This window comes from Gigantopelta aegis, chromosome 9, assembly GCF_016097555.1.
Source record: "Gigantopelta aegis isolate Gae_Host chromosome 9, Gae_host_genome, whole genome shotgun sequence".
NCBI lineage: Eukaryota > Metazoa > Mollusca > Gastropoda > Neomphalida > Peltospiridae > Gigantopelta > Gigantopelta aegis.
This window is the reverse complement of record NC_054707.1, coordinates 57,112,861-57,131,595: the sequence shown is the minus strand read 5'-3', so window position 1 is coordinate 57,131,595 and position 18,735 is coordinate 57,112,861.

Genomic DNA, 18,735 nt, shown 5'->3' with positions numbered 1-18,735 from the left:
GGAAATCTCAGAGGTCCTGACAGCTTAATATGCCGATGTATCGTTCATCTAAATATCATAGTTTGACATCAAATAGCCGATGTATCGTTCATTTAAATATCATAGTTTGACACCCAGTAGCCGATGTATCGTTCATCTAAATATCATAGTTTGACACCCAATAGCCGATGTATTTTTCGTGCTGGGGTGTCGTTAAACATTCATTCATTCATTCATTCATTCGTTCATCTAAATACCCCTTCCTTTTTCTACCGACTATCAGCGTGGATTGTTTTGACCTTACTTTCATGCTCTTTGACTTTTCATACGTCTTTTGACAGACAGAGAGAGAGAGAGAGAAAGGGATAGACAGAAACAAAGAGAGGGAAACAGAGATAGAATGAGAGAGATAGAAACACACAGAGATATAAAGAGAGAGAGAGAGAGAGAGAGAGAGAGAGAGAGAGAGAGAGAGAGAGAGAGAGAGAGAGAGAGAGAGAGAGAGAGAGATACACACACACACACACAGAGACAAAGAGAGCACGAGCTCCAATAATAATAATAATAATAATAATAATAAATAAAATTTATAAAAGTCTGAACCCCCCCCCCCCCCCCCCCCCCCTCACACACAGACACACAAACACAAAAAATGGACGGCGAAAAGATCATTACGAAAGATGGCAGATGTATACCCATCCTCTCCTCACCCGGCGCCTAAACAAACCGGTCCACTCCCCACCTGCTCCCTCCCCAGCTGCTCCCTGTGTAAAAAAAAAAACCCGCAATATTTTCGCTTTGGATCGGATAACATAAAGTAACTGACATTAATTGGTTGGATTTTTAAATAATTATTGCCAACACGTTGATGCCAGTATAATGGGAATATATATCTGTTGTTTTTCAATGATTAATATACCCCCGCTGTGATTTAACTACTACTTGTGGATTTGGTGTCATGACTTTGAATGTCGTACTTTATCAATCGATGTCCACGCATCGCTGACCTGACATGAATGCATTTTGGACAGTGTGTGCAAAATCTTGTTGTTGTCATAGCAACCTACTTTCCGCGCACCTCTACCGATTATATGCATGGTCCAGGTTCGTACAACATTAATCGTGATCCTTTGTATCTGGTGTACTGACGGAGTCAGAACCTGTGGCGGAAATTACAAAAGAAGAAAGATAATTGCTAAACATGCATTGGTACTCTTTGCATATCACAATAATAATATATTGGCTGTTGGATTCGCAAACATGGTCTGGAATGGTCATTCAGGACATTGCCTTAATTGAAAATCGATTATTCTTTGAAACAGTAAATAATGGGCCACGATTTAGACATCAGTAAATCCCCTTTGTGTTTGGCCCGTCAAATACCAGTTACCTAGGTGAGCGCTGTTGTTTGGTAAATATTTTTCAGCCAAGAAAATCGTATACTATAGTAGTTGCTTGGTAAATATTTTCAGCAAATCCACTGGCTGCGAAAAAACCCATAAGTCAGTTCAAGGATGTTGCAGGCCCGTAGGAATGATATATTGAGTTGGGGGGGGGGGGGGGGGGGGGGGGGGGGGGGACACAAGCCACATTTTTACATTTATTTATATATTTAACGACGCAATCAGCACATTTTATTTACGCTTATATGGCATCAGACATGTGGGTAGGGACCAAACAGATACTGAGAGAGGAAACCCGCTATCGCCTCTTCATGGGCTACTCTTTTCGATTAACAGCAAGGACTATTTTATATGCACCATCCCACAAACATGGTAGTACATACCACGGCCTTTGATATGCCAGTCGTGGTGCACTGGCTGGAATAAGAAATAACCCAATGGGCCCACCAACGGGGATCGATCCTAGACCGACCGCGCATCGAGCGAGCGCTGTACCACTGGGCTACGTCCCGCCCTTTATTTATATAGAGTAGACAACAAAACCCCGGTCAAAACATATACATAATAATGAATGCCAATTCATCGATGGTGTGAAACCATTGAAACCTCCCATCCCTTCCCCTTTCATGCGAGTTTCTGTGAAAAACCGACCATAAACGGTATACCAATTATCTCCATTCTACAAGGATAATATTGCTTTGCAAATTGCTGTAAAACTATAATTGGTGTTGTGAAAGTGTATTCATTTGAGTACCAACTAATTAAAATCCCGTGAAGAAATAATTCTTACCAGATTTGGAATAAATGTTTATTACACTGCGGTGGAAGAGATACCCATGTGCTATTTTTCGTCTCTTCACATTGTCTAATATGTCTTTTAAGAGGTCGTGACCTCAGATCAGGCGATCGACTGTGGCACACAGCGCAGCTTCGCACAGATCTTCATGCAAAACTTGTTCCAATGGTTCTTTCGATTCATGTTTTTAAATCGAAAAACTAATTCCTATAATTAATGTTCGCAGCATAATTTAACAAAATATATATTTTAATCATTTTGTTTAGTCTTGCATATGTTTATGATATTCTTTCTGTAAACTTAATTGATAGATGTGTGGCGTAGGAATGCAAAGTTTTATTTAAATAACTAAAGGAGTTGATCACAACACGTCATTTTGCTAAATGACGTGATTTGGTAAATCGCATGGCTTAACCACGACACGATGGATACAAAAATTATGAGGTGTATAATCATAATTTTTGTATATTTATTAACTCGACACACATGATTAAATATTTCTTCTAAATGTGTTTGTGCGTGTGTTGATTTGATTTTTGTGTTGTTTTTAAGTATTATTTTATTGCAAATGACGCGCGGAATGTAAGGAAATCTGTTGATAAAACGTGTCATTACTAATGGTCCTTGATATAGTATCATCTATGGTTGGTTTATTTAAAATTGGCCAAACTGGTCCTCGATGCGTTATATCATATATCTGTCTGTTTAGCTGTTTGTCTGTCAGACTGTATGTATGTATGTATGTATTGATGTATGAATATCTATATATTGTATGTATGTCGAGGTTGACTATTACATACATAGATATTAACGCACTGGCGCAGGGGATAATTAAATCCTTTCTGGCCTCACAAATTGTCCCATGCCGTTGCTGGGACTCGAACCTGTGGCACCGATTCGCCCGCAAATTGCAAGACTAACCACGATACGCTCTGAGCTATCGAAGCTTCCATAAAAAGGAAGTTTCTTTAACTCAACCATATGCATGGGGCCTACAATCTACGCGGTCGATCCCGCTTACGTGCATGAAACAGTGGGCAGACCTGGCACTGGCTAGTATGTATTGATGTATGAATATCTATGTATGTATGTATGTATGACTGTATGACTGTATGTATGTATGACTGTATGACTGTATGTATGTATGTATGACTGTATGACTGTATGTATGTATGTATGACTGTAGGACTGTATGTATGTATGTATGTATGACTGTAGGACTGTATGTATATATGTATGTATGTATGTATGACTGTATGACTGTAGGACTGTATGTATGTATGTATGTATGTATGACTGTATGACTGTATGTATGTATGTACGACTGTATGACTGTATGTATGTATGTATGACTGTATGACTGTATGTATACTACTCAAAAGAATTTAAGGGTCAAAAATTTATAACCAAATAAGTTTCAGAGTGTATTAGATTGATGATGTAAACTACAACAAATTTTTTATTTATTGTTCCATATTTACAAAACACCACAAATAAACGTCACTGTATACAAGAAAGTCACATGACATGCTGTCAAAGTTGAAGGTTGTCAAACATGGATTTTACACATTAGAACATTCGTTTAATAGTGTGTGAATCCACCCCTGGCGCGAATACACTCGACACATCGTTGCCTCATGCTGTTGATCAGACGTTTGAAGAACTCTTGGAGAATGGCCTGCCACTCTGCCATAAGAAGTTGACCCAGATCATGAAGGTTGGCCGGAGGGGCATGGTTATCCCGAACTCTCCTGCCTAATTCGTCCCAGGCGTACTCTATTGGGGCCAAGTCAGGCGAATATGCTGGCCAATCCATCCTGGCGATACCTTGTTGTCTGAGAAAGTCCGTTACCACCCTGGCGCGGTGGGGTCTGGCATTGTCATCCTGCAGAACTGCCCCGTCGCCAATCTGCTGAAGGCCTGGGAGAACCAACAGCCGGATAATCTCATTCAGATAGCGGATTCCATTCAGATTGCCATCCACCACATAGAGGGGGGTCCTGTGGTGGATAGAGATGCCGTCCCACACCATGACGCTGCCACCACCGAACCGGTGACGTTGTCTAACGTTAACGTCAGCGAAGCGCTCCCCAGGACGTCTGTAGACACGAACCCGACCGTCGTTGAACTGGAGACTAAACCTGGACTCATCAGTGTACATCACTCGACCCCACTGAACACGTTGCCACCGCAGATGAAGCGTGCACCAATGACGTCTGGCCGTTCTGTGACGTGGTAAGAGTGGTGGTCGAACAGCCTGGCGACGGCAGCGTATGGTTTGATCAGACACTCGAGTTCCAGTCGCAGTCCGCAGATTGTCACGTAATCGGCGTGCAGTGGTTGTGCGTTGACGTAGAGCCATACTGGTGATGTAGCGGTCCTCTCTATTTGTAGTGCTTCGGGGTCTTCCCGAACGTGGACGATTTCGAACAGAATTCGTTGCTTGGTACCGTTGCCACAGTCGGCCAACGACACTCTGACTGACACCAAGTCTCAGAGCAACATTTCTTTGCGTATTGTCATCCTGAAGCCAAGCAATAGCCCTTCCTCGATCTTCGATAGTCAGTTGAAGTCGTACCATTGTCGAATTTGGAGTGTGCACCGTACACGAACGCAAGCTCCAATTATACGGAAATTCAGCATTGGGAACATGGAATACACGTGCAAAGCGTGCAAATGAAGCGCTTTGTGAAAAAGCAAGTTATGCTTAGACCCACTTTCGTGTATCTCTATGTATCTCTGTCCTTTAGGGGCGGGACGTAGCCCAGTGGTAAAGCCTTGGCTTTATGTCCGGTCGGTCTAGGATCGATCCCCGTCGGTGGACCCATTGGGCCATTTCTTGTTCCAGCCAGTGCTCCACATCTGGTGTAACAAAGGCTGTGGTATGTACTATCCTGTCTGTGGGATGGTGCATATAAAATATCCCTTACTGCTAATCGAAAAGAGTAGCCCATTAAGTGGTGACAGCGGGTTTCCTCTCTCAATATCTGTGTGGTTCTTAACCATATGTCTGACGCCATATAACCGTAAATAAAATGTGTTGAGTGCGTCGTTAAATAAAACATTTCCTTTCTTCCTCTGTCCTTTATAGCTCAGTCGGTAGAGCGCTTGCCTGAGGTGCTTGGGTCGCACCTCCTCGGTGGACGTGACTTCCATTGGTGTTTTTCCGTTCCAACCAGTGTCCCACGACTGGTATATTAGAGTGTTGTCTAAGAAAAAGTGCATATAAAAAGTATTTCTTCTAATTCGGTAGGATTCGGTAGGAATAGTATATGCTCGCTTCCCATGTGTCGAAATTATTAGCACCAAAGTGTCGTAGACGACGTTTGCTGAGGGGTCATAAAACAAAAGATTCCTGCCCTATGTGTATGTGTGTATCTGTCTATGTACGATATGTAGTTGTGTGTTTGTGTGTGTGCGCGCGTATGTGTGTGTGTGAGTGTCTGCATTTGCACACACACACACACACACACACACACACACACACACACACACACGGCGGAGGTTGGGGAGGGGGTTCGAACCTAAATCACGTTCACCCTTTTCACTTAGACACTGCAGGTGTAATTCTGCTAGAACACGATTAGCCCATTCGTGCTGTTTAAAATGATTCCATATAGCAACTTAATTAGTACAATTTATTTTTTACAGAGTGTAAACACAAAATGTGCATAGAAAAATGTAAATTGTATGCACATGTACATGCATTTATCTACCCACATCGGTTAACCTACTGCTCTTTTCTCACTTCACGAAAATAAACGATTAAGAGAAAATATTGTGTTGCATATTATAATATTTAATTTAATTTAAAACTATATCTTATGTGCTATATCAAAGTTGAAAATATTATACCTTTTGCTATATGCCTATAACAAATTACAACCAAATAATTCCATTTACTAATACAAACAAAATTATTTTAGGAGGTATCTTGAGTGACACACGCATTAACTAGTGAATGAATGAATGCATGAATGTTTAACGACACCCCAGCACGAAACGTACATCGGCTGTTGGGTGTCAAACTAACATTAACTAGTGACGTCACTGTTTTATACGTACACATTCAAGACACCAAATTTACCTATAAGTCTTTGGGTTAAGTGATAAAAGAAGCAAAGATGGTGGCAATGCTATATTTAACCACAAATTATTCGGCAAACCCCTCTTGTTGTCAGTGCAAGACTTTATAAACATATTATTTTAGAGTTAATTATGGGAAGAGTATGCACTGGATCGATTAATTGGTAGTTGTTTATTACAAGTAAATGAAAAATAACGATATATTGTACTTTTAACTTTGACGTAGGACTTTTACATTTATCAAACATTTCCTTTTTTACATACACTGTATATAGTAATGAACTGTATAATCATGTTATTGCTACGATATGATAAAATGATATAATAATTATAATGATAATAATTAAAATGGTAAATTGATAATAATTGATGAACAACTATACCATAGCAGAACAAGAATCTGATTAAAATGGTAAATTGATAATAATTGATGAACAACTATACCATAACAGAACAAGAATCTGATTAAAAATTAGAGGCTCTTTGTGTTTACATTATACATTTTAAATATACTTCACAAAAAGGGTGGCGCATCGCCCTGGTTTCGAACCTGATTACCCCCTAAACAGCTCTACCAAATGTCACTAATTTTGACAGACAGATACATATTTTATTTAAATCTCACCCAGTATAAAAGATAAATACCAATATATATATGTACCATTAAAACATAGTATACAAGCTACTCTTTTTTTTTAATTATGAGAGATTAAATACAAAAAAACATACACATTCATATTAATGCATAAAACACATTAGGAATGATCAATAAAAAATATTCTTTTTTTTTAAAAATTGCCCAAAAAGATCTAACAACGTTTCTTGTAAAGTGTGGACCTGGAATGTTTTTGTCTTTAATACTTGATTTAGTATTACTTGATACGTATGAAAAATTGAAATAAAAAATAAGTTTGTTTTTGTTTAATACACGAGGTTTTAATAATCACTATTTGTCAGTAAATAAATAATGATATATATATATATATATAGAGAGAGAGAGAGAGAGAGAGAGAGAGAGAGAGAGAGAGAGAGAGAGAGAGAGAGAGAGAGAGAGAGAGAGAGAGTGAGTGAGTTTAATGCAAAAGTTGTCATACCGGGATCCATTTTATGTATTTGCACGTGTCTGTTGAAAAGGAATTCCGACCTGGATCCACTGTATGTATTTACATGAGTCTTCTGCAAAAGATGTTGTACTGGGATGCACAGTATGCATTTGCACGAATCAGCTGTAGGTTGGACTATACCAATTAAAATCTCATAGGCGACCATGTTAACGTTTGTGTTTAAAAACACTATATGCAATATATCAACCAAACTATGACCCATAAATATCAGTACTACAACCCCTACCTCAAAGTATTAACTGCAGAAAATGGTACCTTTTCATGGCTCATTTTCGGTATAACCAGATGTTTCTGCAACACCCCTAGTTTCGCACAATATTTGAGTACTTTTATTTACAGGTACCCCATACATCTTCCAAGCACAGGGCTACTTGACACGGTGGTACTACATCAAATAAAATTGCATACATTTTTAGCCCAGATGAAACTAAATTTTTTTTTTACAACCAACACACTCACATTTATAACCAGTCACAGGACTTGTGGTGTTAACTTCTCTATCAAAAGTTCGGCGCAACTCGAACTTCGACCCAGCCGGAAATTAATTGGTTTAGTGCAACCTGAAATGGAAGTAATACTAGGATCCACTGTATATATTTGCACAAGTCATAGATACATGTGATGTAGGATCCACTGTATGTATTTGCACAAGTCTGATAAAAAAATATGTCATAGTAGGATCCACTGTATGTATTTGGCACGAATCTGCTGAAATAGGCGTTATAGTAGGATCCACTACATATGCATTTGCACGAATCTGTTGAAATAGACCTCATATTAGGATCCTTTGCATATTTTTGCACGAGTCTGATAAAAATATGTCATAGTCGGATCCACTGTATGCATTTGGCACGAATCTGCTGAAATAGCGTCATAGTAGGACCCACTTTATGTATTTAGCATGAATCTGCTGAAAGAGACGTCACCTTAGTAACCGCTGTAAACCCACATCGGATGTGTCATACTGTCAGGCGGGCGTGAAGTTGTCCTACAACATTAGTACGTGGTAAAAACAGTTGCTTTAGCAAATACTATTCATGTACAGTTGATCTGTCCATGTCGCTCGTATGCTAAAGCTGTAACCCTATCTTAAAAGGTCGTGCTTATACATCTGTTTATGTGAAAGGTATTTTTTATTAGGAGATTTTGTAAAAAAAAAAAAAAAAAAAAAAAAAAATATATATATATATATATATATATATATATATATATATATATATATATATATATATATATAACACACACAAAAACACCACCACCCACAAAACGTAACAACAACAAAGAACCTTTTAGCGCGTGACAGATGTAATTCTTTTTTGTTTTGTTTTTTTGTTTGATTTGCATTTACCATAGTTTGACGCCCAATAGCCGATGTATTTTTCGTGCTGGGGTGTCGTTAAACATTCATTCATGAATTCATTGATGTAAAAATAAATCAAAACGATCTATTACCATACTCTAAAATTGTGACTTCCGTCAATACAAGTATCATAGCTATGGTTGACTTTATTGACCTGGGGCATTGTAATGGCTGAAAGACGAGACCTTTACAACCGGACTATTGTGCTATTATCATTGAGGTCAGTTTTATTAGTAGTAGTAGTAGTAATATTGATACGATTAGGTATTTTATATATATAAAAAATCAATTTCTGTATAGTTTATGGTATTATGTAATATTTTATTTTAGATACTATAATGTGTTATATGTCTAATAGGTGCATTTAGACCAGATGGCGATGTATTTTATGTTGTTAACATTGAACAGTTTTATGTGTATTGTCATAGGTCACTTTAATAAACCATTAAATCATCATTATATGATATACGAAAGTACATATCTAAAGGTTATAGATGTACATGCATTATTATATGCGAAAAATATAAATAATGTCTTTGTTACATAAGCTACTCGGAGCATCACGGGACATAGCCTAGTGGTAAAGCGCTCGCCTGATGCGCGGTCGGTCTAGGATCGATCTCCGTCGGTAGGCCTATCTAGCCAGTGCACCACGACTGCTATATCAAAGGCTATGGCATGTGCTATCCTGTCTGTGGGATAGTGCATATAAACGATCCCTTGCTACTAAAGTACTAATAAAAATTACACCCAGGTGATTTTTCAGTCTTATATATTAGTTATGTTTCATATTACATAAGTTTTGCAGTAAAATTGTAAATAAATCTCATATTTCTATCTATAACAGGTCATTTATTGTCATTTTAGGTACCGGTTGTTTCAATACTATAACGGGTCATGATAATACTGACACATTTTTATGGTTTTCATTCCAGCGATTTTCATAACTAATATATAAGACTGGAAGATCACCTGGGTATAATTTTGATTAGTACTTTAATCGAAAAATGTAGAGGATTTCCTATCTACAACTATATGTCAAAACTGTCAAATATTTGACATCCAATAGCCGATGATTAAGAAATCAATGTGCTCTAGTGGTGTCGTTAAACAAAACAAACAAACACGACATCACGGACGTGGTCATTATTTAAGTAATAAAATATTACTTAAGACCATAGACTATAGAGAAATTAAAAACATAATAATAAAAAACATAATCATGTTTATATTAGAACTGGTCAAACAATTACATTCACATCAATGATAACAGCACGATGATACAAAACTTACAAGGTACTGAATATAGCCCGACGTCAACTAAAACAATTACATTCACATCAATGATAACAGCACGATGATACAAAACTTACAAGGTACTGAATGTAACCCGACGTCAACTAAAACAATTACATTCACATCAATAATAACAGCACGATGATACAAAACTTACAAGGTACTGAATATAGCCCGACGTCAACTAAAACAATTACATTCACATCAATGATAACAGCACGATGATACAAAACTTACAAGGTACTGAATATAGCCCGACGTCAACTAAAACAATTACATTCACATCAATAATAACAGCACGATGATACAAAACTTACAAGGTACTGAATATAGCCCGACGTCAACTAAAACAATTACATTCACATCAATGATAACAGCACGATGATACAAAACTTACAAGGTACTGAATATAGCCCGACGTCAACTAAAACAATTACATTCACATCAATGATAACAGCACGATGATACAAAACTTACAAGGTACTGAATATAGCCCGACGTCAACTAAAACAATTACATTCACATCAATGATAACAGCACGATGATACAAAACTTACAAGGTACTGAATGTAACCCGACGTCAACTAAAACAATTACATTCACATCAATGATAACAGCACGATGATACAAAACTTACAAGGTACTGAATATAGCCCGACGTCAACTAAAACAATTACATTCACATCAATGATAACAGCACGATGATACAAAACTTACAAGGTACTGAATATAGCCCGACGTCAACTAAAACAATTACATTCACATCAATAATAACAGCACGATGATACAAAACTTACAAGGTACTGAATATAGCCCGACGTCAACTAAAACAATTACATTCACATCAATAATAACAGCACGATGATACAAAACTTACAAGGTACTGAATATAGCCCGACGTCAACTAAAACAATTACATTCACATCAATGATAACAGCACGATGATACAAAACTTACAAGGTACTGAATATAGCCCGACGTCAACTAAAACAATTACATTCACATCAATGATAACAGCACGATGATACAAAACTTACAAGGTACTGAATATAGCCCGACGTCAACTAAAACAATTACATTCACATCAATGATAACAGCACGATGATACAAAACTTACAAGGTACTGAATATAGCCCGACGTCAACTAAAACAATTACATTCACATCAATAATAACAGCACGATGATACAAAACTTACAAGGTACTGAATATAGCCCGACGTCAACTAAAACAATTACATTCACATCAATGATAACAGCACGATGATAGAAAACTTACAAGGTACTGAATATAGCCCGACGTCAACTAAAACAATTACATTCACATCAATGATAACAGCACGATGATAGAAAACTTACAAGGTACTGAATATAGCCCGACGTCAACTAAAACAATTACATTCACATCAATGATAACAGCACGATGATAGAAAACTTACAAGGTACTGAATATAGCCCGACGTCAACTAAAACAATTACATTCACATCAATGATAACAGCACGATGATACCAAACTTACAAGGTACTGAATATAGCCCGACGTCAACTAAAACAATTACATTCACATCAATAATAACAGCACGATGATACAAAACTTACAAGGTACTGAATATAGCCCGACGTCAACTAAAACAATTACATTCACATCAATGATAACAGCACGATGATACAAAACTTACAAGGTACTGAATGTAACCCGACGTCAACTAAAACAATTACTCCCAAACACTGGTGACAAATGAGTAGTGGATCCCAATTGTGTCACAATTACCAGTTAGTTTTATGTTTAGGACATACTAAGGTATCTTAAAACCACAATGTAGTAGAGTTGAGGGTGTGGGTGCACAAGGACCCTATGATGTTCCGAAACGATAATCAATGAATGCTTAAAGACGCAAGAGTTATTTCCCATATTGCCTTCTAACGCCAATGTGCATGGTCCGGCGGTTTCTTGGTCCAGCCATCGGGCATAAGGCTGGTAGGTACTGGGTTCGCAACCCGATTCCGGCTCCCACAGATAGCAAGTTTTAGCGTCTCAATAGGTAGGTGTAAGACCACTACACCTTTTTCTCTGTCCCTAACTACTAACAACTAATAACTAACCCACAGTCTTGGACAGACAGCCCAGATAGCCGGTGAGTGTGCCCAGGACAGCGTGATTGAACCTTAATTGTATATAAGAACGAAACTCATTTGAAATAAATAAGCATCCCAATAGGAACCGGAGGTAAGTAAAACAGACGCTCTTTGCTCTCCAATATCTTCAGCCTGCATTTATTGGACAGTTAACAGGCTGCTACTTCCATTACAGTGTATATTTTAAATAGCAATTTTCGATGCCAACCGACTGAAATTCGCCATGGAAACCTCCCACCCACCCCCAAGCCCCCACGGCAGAGTTCAGTAGTGCTGCTGAATTCATATAGAATGTTTATTGCTGGCTGAATATTCATAAGTCTTCTCTGAACTGAGCTTCCTTGTTTTGCGCAAACTTATCTTTAACCTGTAGCACATATTAAAACATTGTTACGTTCCATTTTGTTGCCGGGCCCATTTTGCCGTAACAAAGCACATAATCCAGATAAGATATTATGCATATTCTGCGAAGGTCTTGATGTAAAGGATGGTTAATAAGATCATATCTGAATGACAAAATCTTGTTCCAACATTGAAAAAACTATTAACTACTAACAGAATGAGAAATATATTCCAGAAAACATGGCAACAACCATTGGACCGTTCAATTACATTGAGGGAAATTACACTAATGTGTTAACTTTATTAAGATACTGCAGTGTCATTCTGTCCGGGGCATTGCGTTTTCCTAACATAACAGAAAAACTGGAATAACTGCATAATAATCAATTCAGGTCATTGCTATTGGTTTTGTTAAATTGCATTTAAATTTGCATGAAATTACTTCATCATATATGTCAAAACTAATGCTAGTTCTTTAAATCGAAACTGTGGGTAAACTGCACTCTTCCATTGTAGGGCAGAATTATATCCTACATAAATTGTCACAGGTAACAGGATATCACTTTCAACAATGGCATTACACATGGTAGTCACTAGTTCCAGTAAAATGGAATAGGATTTACAGTGTCCAAAGCCATTTAGGATACTGACAATTCCAATGTCTGACAGGTGTTTTGGCATTTTCCATCGACCACACTTCACAACATGGCACACACCCTTTTCTATAGATGTAACTAATCTCTCTCATGTTGGTTGAATCTTTGACACCACTGCCAGATATCATGCGTGTCTGGAGGTTTGACTTTCTGAGACAGAAGAAAATTAATAGAAGATGGCCGTGCCATTTCCTTTGAATCCCTATCTGCATATATAATGCAACAACGCAAATTGATAACAACTTCTCCAAGTCATCTCTCTATAGAAGAGACCGATTCAAATGCGTTGTCCACGGCCAGCCCATTTGGCACACCATCAGAATATACAAGGTCACTTCTGTTGCCAAAATATATTCTCTGACCAAAATACTGCTTCAGTCTGACAATAGTGTTTCCATAGTATTGTCATCTGTTCAACTTATGATCCTCTGATAATGTTAATTTGGACGTCATCACAATTATGCTCAAAGACTTTGTCGTGCGCTCTCTTATCATTAGTTTCATCTACTTTGGGGTTTCTATCATAATGTTTAAAATGGAAGCTTTTAAGTGTCGTCATACTGGTTATTTCTACATAGTTACCTGTTTACTGTAATATCATTAGATACAGTATTCAAATACATTTCTAACCATAGTCCCGGATCAGACCCCTGGCTATCCAGGAGGCGGGACTAGGGACAGACATGCTTGAAACCTTAGTGGTATATAAGCATGTTAAAATAATTCAGATCAGATCCATCCATACCTCAGTTGCTTCTAATTACCAAATATATGTTGACGACATGCACTACTATGTATTAATACCCTCATTGCTCATAACACTGGTCTTACTGAACCATAAAAGCTACACGAAAGCTACAATTCCCATATGGTAAAGAACTCAATTTTACTTTGGTATGAATTAAGCTTCCCAAACATCATTCACATAAATTCCTTCGATTGGGGAGGTTCCATGATCGGACTCACGGACAATAGCAACTAGTCCAAATAAATAAACTTTAAATGCATACACTCTCTGGAGTTCAAAACACTGTCAGAATCCCCTGAATAAGCTTACTAAAACCTTTTTTTTGCGTTAAAGTAGAGGGTGTAACCCCCTCCCCAAATCCCCTTCATGCGCAAGCACCTAGAATAAAATGTGTTTATATTGCACAGCTACCAATATTTTGACTGATCTTCATAGATGACTCCAACTCTCGTGACAAATGAAAATAATTTCACTTGGGACATACATTTGATAATAACTGGTACTGAGTTTATTATCCTCTATATTAAATATATTTTCCTGTTTAGAATATCAGTTTCTGTATTAAAAAAAGGCACAGCAGTAGTAGCAGTAGTAGTCGTGGTGGTGGCAGTAGTAGTATATGCGGTTGTTGTTGTCGTCGTTGTCACCGTTGTCTTTGGTTTTATGAAATTGTAGAATCTGATTTGTAGTGTGGGGTTTAGTTGTTTGTTTTGGGTGTGTGTGGGGTGTATATGTGGGATTTTTTGGTGGGGTTTCGTTCTTTTAATTTTTGTTCTTGTTTGTTTTGTTTTGTTTGTCTAATGTGAGATCTTTTGTTTATTTTACTGTGGTTCGGTGTGTGGATCCTAGGTAGTGTTTGCGTTGGTGTGTTTTTTAAAATGCTTTTCGTTTCCATTTTGTTTTACACCATGTGTAATTATAATTTACATCCATATTTAGGTTTTGTGTTGATATTGTTATAAATATGTGTCGTAGTGTGTTCAAGTATGCGAATGTTTGTGTGTGCGCTTATATCCGTTCATATTTGTTAACAATGAAAACAATCCTAGAAACGCTGTATCCAGGGTAGAAATATCTTAATGTGCGGTGTGCTCTGAATAATGCATTCACAGTCTCGTTGTAAACTAATGTATAGTGCATATCGTGATATTTTGAGCTATGGCCTTTCGCCTGCAATACAGATCCCGTTAGGATTATTGATTAAATAAAGGACTGTGTGTGCATGTGTCAACCTCGTTTACGAGATTGTGGCTAAGTTATTCTTATAAAGAGGAAGAAGTGTTTATTATGCATTATGGACTCTTATGCACGGTTCTGTACCTTAGGTGTGACAAACATGCCTTCTGGCAAGTCTACTTTAAACGTACATTATTAATTGTCCAAATTATATGCATTTTTTAGTAACACGTTTTCAAAACATAATGCTCTTCCATTCAATGTCAAACGTAAATCATGAGAAGATCATTTGAGAGTGCTGGATATAAACGTTTTGTATTATATTTTGTAGGTGTGTGTATCGTGTTTTGTTTGTTTGCTTTTTATTTATTATTTTTATTCTTTGGGGAGAGAAGGTTGTTTTTAATATTCTAAAAATTGAAAAGGATAAAAAATATTTTGAATCCAAAATGCTGAATATGAACAAAATGTTATAAATATAAATATGACAACTTCTAAGATGGATTAGAGCAGGCTCATTGTATGCAGATTTCAAACAACGCCATATCATTCCGACACAGAAGTTGTTCCATCAGTAGTTGTTCATGTGATATGATACCAAAAGCTGGAGCAGAATGAACATTGTTCGACATGAAGGACAACTTGACTATTGGAAAGTTGAAGTCATCCCTTTTGTCATAAAGCTTAGTTTGGATGCCAGTGTATAATATATTATGTTATATTATATTATATTATATTATATTATATTATATTATATTATATTATATTATTGTATTGTATTGTATTATGTAGTATTATGTATTGTATTGTATTGTATTGTATTTATGTATCTATCTATGTATCTATCTATGTATCATCCATCCATCCATCCATCCATCCATCTATGTATGTATCTATCTATCTACTAGTATATATACTCTCGTTATAGCGGTATTCATTATTACGGAATATTCGGGTTGCAGCACACTTTTACTGGGAACAATCTGTTTTATTTTGATCATTACAACGGAATATAAGTCTTCGGGTACCGGCAGTAATTGTTGGTAACAAACGCGTATTCCAATGCATTGTTTGTTCTTTCTTACGGCAGGTGTATATATTTTACAAACAGTACATACAACACTATTTTTGAAACAGTAATGTTTTACAAGTCGGGACACACATTTTAAGGCTTTCTAATTCATTTTAAAAGATGTTATACTAGTAGGTCTCTTTTACAAAATTTGTTTTAACATTAGTGTCACGGGGATCCTATAATACCCGTAACTGAATGAAACACGGTTATCAAAATATCTCTCCTAACTGTATATCTATTAGATATCTCTGTAACGGGCGGTTAAACCCTAGTATGGCTCGTCTAGGTATGATCAGAGATACGATCTTATATAAAGTATATATTATTATAGCACGTTTAGTTCACTAGAAAACACAACAAAAACACAATACACTTTGGAATCTGTATTAACCTACGCTGACAAATGTACTGCCGCAGTAGTTAATTAATAACAACAATAATATCAACCCAGAACTGATCACTTAATTAGTTCATCTCTAGGTGTCTAGTTTACACGATATGCTAATCACTTCACCGTGACACAACACCCACACGTGTGATAATTGAGAAACGCTAACACACACACACGTGTGATAATGGAGAAACGCTTCCAGGGGAACTTAATTAATAAAGGAATTACAACACTATTCCTAACTGGTTAATTTTTAATTAACCCTAACTACTCATTCAGTAACCTTGTAACACAGAATTAATACTGGTACCTATCGAAATAAAGACAATAACCTACAGTTTACCTAGGTCCTCTAGGATGACTGGCTAAGCTTTATATATATATATATATATATATCAGAACGGTGAGCCTACAGAATACTGCGTCAGATGAGCGGCAGCACCGTCTAAATAATATTGGTATAATACAGTATTAAAATATTAAAGTCACATCAATCACATCAAAGTTAAACACAGAGCAGAAAATATATATTTACCAAAGTCCCGTCTGAACTAATATAGATCGTTCAGTGGACGACGTCCGTGATCCCCTGTAGCCTTCCTAGTTCTCCCAGATATCTCTAAACCATAGCTATTTATTCAAAATTCTCAGAGACAGCGAATATCGCCTGGGGGTACAAGGCGGTACCTCACGTATCATGTGGATTTTCCACAACCACCACGCCGGCATATTTTTCTCTGATCGTCAGACTTACTGACGCCTTGGTCGCCAAAATCACGGTCGTCGAAACCGCACTCGCAGAGGTATTACGTAACTACTCGGCACATTGCCTCCGCATCTGGCTGGGTGTGTATTAAGCACAGAGCACGACCACCGTCGTGCAGGGGTATTACGTAACAAGTTGCCCACCTGGGCTAAGTGAAACTGGAACTGCACACGGCCTTCTAAAACAATTAATATCGCCACAGGCGAAAAGAGCATGTACCATCACACACCCCCACCTCAAAAAGGATATTTCCTCTACTCTAGGAATAGGGAAATATACTACAATAAAACAAAATGGTGCGTTAACCGACGCATACGGGCATTTATAACACATGTAATAATAAGGTGACTACCAGTAATCACACTGAGTCTCTGAGTCCCTGGTATACAAATATAATATATATAAAAACAAAACAGAAATCAAGAATGTCAACACATTATCATAACGTTCAACTTCGGGACAGGGCATCAGCCATTACATTGGATGTGCCCTTGATATGTTCAGTGGTAATTGGGTATTCTTGCAGAAGAAGACTCCATCTCAAAACTCTCTGGTTGGAGGCTTTCATTAGGATGGTCCAGTCCGTCTTCGTCTTCTTGGAACAGCACAGCTCCAGCACCCACGCCACTGGCATCCACAGCTAGCTTGAATGGCATTCGGTAGTCTGGTGCTGCCATCACGGAAGACGAGTAGCGCATCTGCTTGAGACGGTTGAATGACTTCTCGCATTCACCTGACCACTGGAACTTCGTTTCTTTCTTTTTCAGTGTCGGACGTTTTCCAGGTTTTCTCCGATAGGCATGCTGTCGAATCGGTGTAGCCTTGGGTTCCAAGCGCACGTCCTGGCTTAAGGTGTTGGTAATCGTTGGAAGGTTGTGACAAATGGAAACATTGTCTTGTTTCAACGTAGTCAACTTTGCTCGCTGGGGGTTTAAGTCTGCTAGCATCTGGATGTTGGTTAATTTGATCTTTGCAGTTTGACGTCATCACAGGAAATTTGGATCGGTAACACTGGAAGTATCGGCAGTCTGTCAAAATAACCTTTTAGCAAATTGATGTGACAATACCTACTTTTCCCAACCCTATCAGGAGTGTTTATCACATACCTGGTCTCATTAACCCGTTTGTGCACAACATAGGGCCCGAAATACCTGTTCTGCAACGAACCCCGTTTAATGGGAAGGTACAGCAGCACCTTATCCCCTGGTTTAAAATTCCGACTCCTAGCCTTCCTATCACACACTGATTTTATTTTGCTCTGAGCACGGCTCAGTTGCTTCCCAGCCTTCCTATCTCTAACTCTCTTATTCATTAATACTCCCTTGTCCATATCATAACCTGACATCTGATCCTCCATCTTACCCTCTGTTAACAATGTAGTGCGAGCTGCCAACAATTTTGGA